The sequence below is a fragment of the Micromys minutus genome (genome assembly GCF_963924665.1).
Source record: "Micromys minutus genome assembly, chromosome: 5".
Classification (NCBI taxonomy): Eukaryota; Metazoa; Chordata; class Mammalia; order Rodentia; family Muridae; genus Micromys; species Micromys minutus.
Genome location: NC_137974.1, coordinates 84,261,420 through 84,266,189, shown reverse-complemented (window position 1 = coordinate 84,266,189; position 4,770 = coordinate 84,261,420).

Genomic DNA, 4,770 nt, shown 5'->3' with positions numbered 1-4,770 from the left:
AGAAAGCATTAGACAAAATCCAACACCCCTTCATGATAAAAGTCTTGGAAAGATCAGGAATTTAAGGCCCATACCTAAACATAGTAAAAGGAATATACAGCAAAGCAGTAGCCAACATCAAACTAAATGATGAGAAACTTAAAGCAAATCTCCCTAAAATCAAGGACTAAACAAGGCTGCCCACTCTCCCCCTACCTATTTAATATAGTACTGGAAGTCCTGGCCAGAGGGATTAGACAGCAAAGGGAAGTCAAAGGGATACAAAGTGGAAAAAGAAGAGGTCAAAATATCACTATTTGCAGACGATATGATATTATACTTAAGTGACTTCAAAAAGTTCCACTAGAGAACGCCTACAGCTGACAAACAACTTCAGCAAAGTGGCTGGATATAAAATTAACTCAAACAAATCAGTAGCCTTACTCTACTCAAAGGATAAACAAGCTGAGAAAGAAATTAGAGAAACCCTTCACAATAGTCACAAATAATATAAAATACCTTAGTGTGACCCTAACCAAGCAAGTGAAAGATCTGTATGACAAGAACTTCAAGTCTCTGAAAAAATAAATTGAAAAAGATCTCAGAAGATGGAAAGATCTTCCATAATCATGGATTGGCAGAATTAATACATTAAAAATGTCCATCTCGCCAAAAGCAATCTACAGATTCAATGCAATCCCAATCAAAATTCCCACTGAATTCTTCATAGAGTTGGAACAAGCAATTTGCAAATTAGTTTGGAATAACAAAAAACCCAGGATAGCAAAAACTATCCTCAACAATAAAAGAACTTCTGTGGAATATCACCATCCCTGACTTCAAGCTTTATTACAGATCAATCGTGATAAAAAAAAAAAAAAAAAACAACAACAACAAAAAAAAAAACAAAACAAAACAAAAAAAAAAAACTGCATAGTATTGGTACAGATACAGGCAGGTAAATCAATGAAATAGAATTAAAGACCCAGAAATGAACCTACACACCTACGGTCACTTGATCTTTGACAAAGGAGCTAAAAACATTCAATGGAAAAAGGACAGCATCTTCAACAAATGGTGTTGGTTCAACTGGCAGTCGCCACATAGAAGAATGCAAATCGATCCCTTCTTATCTCCTTGTACAAAGCTTAAGTGCAAGTGGATCAAGGACCTCCACATAAAACCAGGTACACTGAAACTAAAAGAAAAGAAAGTGGGGAAGAGCTCAGAACCCATCAGCACAGGGGAAAATCTTCTCATGATTTCTAAGGAAATCCATTTTATTGACACACTGAACTTCCAGCATTAAGGAATAAAAAGGGATACATTTATGTTTTTAAACCACTCAATTCATGGTATTTTGTTATACAAGTCGCAGCAAAACACTAGCGTGTTGGCACTAAACTGTCCTGCTGTACTTGGCACTTGTTTCATTGAAAAGGAGAACCCTCCCTTTAAGGCTCCACTGGATGGAACGATCCTCCTCTGAAGACACCACAGCACGGAAGCTCTGGCACAGAATTTCTTGGTCTAGTCATAATAGATTCTTTGGCTTTTCATTTCCTCTTTTTTCTCCTCAGGGATATTTTGAGAGATATAGCTGCCTGAGATAGTTCCCTGTTCTCAGAGACCCAAAGCAAGAAACAGAAGAGTTCCACTAATATCCATCCCAGAATTGACCCCTCCCATTAAACCCAGGTATGACCATAGCCTCTAGCCACATCCAGGGCCATCCTGAGCCAGTACCGCAGACCTTAGGCTCTTGGGTGACATCACTGCAAGATAATATTTTAGACCACTATAATAGTACACAATTTCTGTGCAAGAATAGATCACTCATAAACATGAGACTTGGTTTAAAATGTAAGTTCTTCAGTCTCCCCCACCCCCACAAAACTCAGGGAAAATTTAGTTATTTACAGTGTATTATCAGATTCCATTGTATTGTGTACTATTAAGTATTTTTCTAGAACACACATGTTATTATCTTAACCATTCTATGTATATAATTCAGTGGCATTAGGCATAGTCTCTCTACTGTGCAAACACCACCACCATGTTCACATATTCACCTTCTGTCCCCCTTAGGCACTGGGGACCAGGGCTCCCATTCGTTATATCCCCAGACACTTTGAGACTTCCATTCTTTCATCTGGCCATTTCAGGACCTTATGGAAAGGGAACCATGCAATGTCTGTCCTTCTATGACTGTCTTGCTCCATATAAACAAAGCACGATGACCGATACTTCAGCCACATTGTAACACATGCCAGAATTTCCCTGCTTTAAAAGCTGAATAATGGTCCTTTGTGTAGATGTATTTTGTTTGCCTGGTGGTAAATGGATAGACATTTAGATTCTTGTTAGCTTTTGGATATTATAAATGATTCTGCTGTGGATGCGGATACACTATTTACAAATATCTATTTCAGCTCCACATTTTCATTCTTTTGAATATATACCTAGTAATGCAATTGAAGAATTTTTTGTTTTTAATGTGGATAGATTTTCTTAAAACTTCTATCAACTCAGGCATTCTACAAAAGAGACTTTGCATTCGACTTAAATCTGCAACATGAAAAGTCTCTCATTATCTACATCCCTCCCAGCAAAATAAACAGTATGTGTAGGATAAGAAAATGTGCGACGTAAATTCCCCTGAAATAGTAAAATATTTAGGAAGCAATTTCAGTGCAGAAAGGCTATATGTCAAGTTCCGTTGATACTTCAAAAATAAAATCTTGTCTGAGCTTTCAGTTCTGTTCTCACATGATGCATGCATATTGCCATATTAATTGAATTTTGATAGACTGAAAGTAGAAGACACTTGTTCTATTTTTACTTTTATTTATATTCTCTGGTTTTGTTCACAGTGTGGCTCAAATCCATCCGTTTGTGCTCTTTACCTCTGAGCTGTCAATTCTGTTTGCTGTGAAAGACACAACACACGCGGGGAGCTGTCAGTCAACGCTGTTGTGATGCTTCCAGCATCGTTTCTGCAGACATAGTTATCAAAAATAAAGCAACTCACATACAGACATGGGAACCAAACATGCCATTTCCTGCGTGACACCATACCTTCAGTACGTACAATCTCAGAGATGATGTGCTGGGACCCAGTGATTCCTTGACCGTGTCTGTTTGCTTTGGATAGGCTTTGTCATTATGAAAGATGCACTTGGGTGTTTGTCTAGCATGTGCAAGGACTAGTGTTTGATTCCTAGCAGTGTGTCTCCCCACTGTCCATGCTAACATTGAATAAAAAAGATACAACAATCAGGGGGTGAGTTTTGAAGTAGTCCCAGAGCTGCAAAGATCAGGGGTGCAAAGATCATTAAGTAGAACACTTGGCATGTAAAATTGAGGGTCTGAGTTTGATCTCCAGAGCTTACACAAATAGACAGGCATAGTTGTGCACACATGTAGTCCTAGCTTTGAAGGGATGAAGATAGGAGGAACCATGGACCTCACTGTCCAGCCAGCCTAGCTGAACCAGGGAATGTCAAGTCCTAATAAAAGATCCTGTAATTAAAAAAAAAATGAAGTAGATGATTTGGAGGTGTGATATTCAAGATGTTCCTATACATACACATCACATATGTGAGTGATTCCTGGACTGAGTTAAAATGCATGATATCCTGCCCCCCCCCCCACACACAGACACACATACACACTGCAGATTTAATTCAGAAACCTATTTATTCTAGGCAAGTGATCTATCACCGAAACACATTTCAGCCCCAAATAGATATTTCTTTATTCTCCCCATGAGCACGGCTTTGGACCGGGTACCAGACTCCCCTATGCCCGTGATCGATGCTGAATGGATACAAGGAAGAGCCAGTAAAACAGAGGTACACTGCCAATACTGTCGACTAGAATACTTAGGATGGTGGGACTTCTACAAATCAAAAGAGAAACGGATATAATTGAAGTCAGTAAAAATCACACAAGACTTGGCAAAATGTAGACTTAATAATAAAATTCCAGAAATGCAGACCCTATACTGAAACCCCTTGAGGCATAAAAGAGACCATTTCAGGACAGATGGAGGAGGCACCACTTTACACAGCAGGGAAGATGACTTAGAAAGTGCACTGTGATGGCACCTGGAAATGTAAGTGAGGAGAAGGAGGCAACAGCCCGGGCCTGCACAGTGAGAGACCTTCTCCAGTGTGACTTCTGTCAGCCTTTAAAGGAAGGGAAGTACAGACAGAGGCGAGAGGGATTGTGTGTCTCCTTCAGAATAGGATAGGAATGCAGTTAGACTGTCGGGACAGTTATGAGACATGTAAAAAGGAAATACAAGCACCTAACCACACATAAGATATATGTTTATAAACCTCTAAAAATCAGATATCTATCTATCCATCCACTTATCTATCCATACCATATATATGTGTATATATATATACACATATGTATATATATGTATATCAGTACAAAGATAAAGAATATTAAATAGGGGCTATAAAGATTGCTTGATGCTTAAGAGCACTTGCTATTCCTGCAGAGGACCTGGGTTCAGTTCCCAAACCCCACAATGGTTTATAACTGTTGGTTAATTCAGGTTCCAGGGGATCTGACATAATGCTCTGGTCTCTTTGGACACCAGACATGTACATAATATGTGTACATGTGTACCTACATCCATACACGCAAAGGAAACAATACAAACAACAGAAAATAGTTACTTTAAAAGGGCATTCTGCAGCATTTATTGAGCACTGTTCTAAATTCCTTAATAGTCTTATAACATGTGGTTCCCATATTTTCCCTATGAGGAAAGTT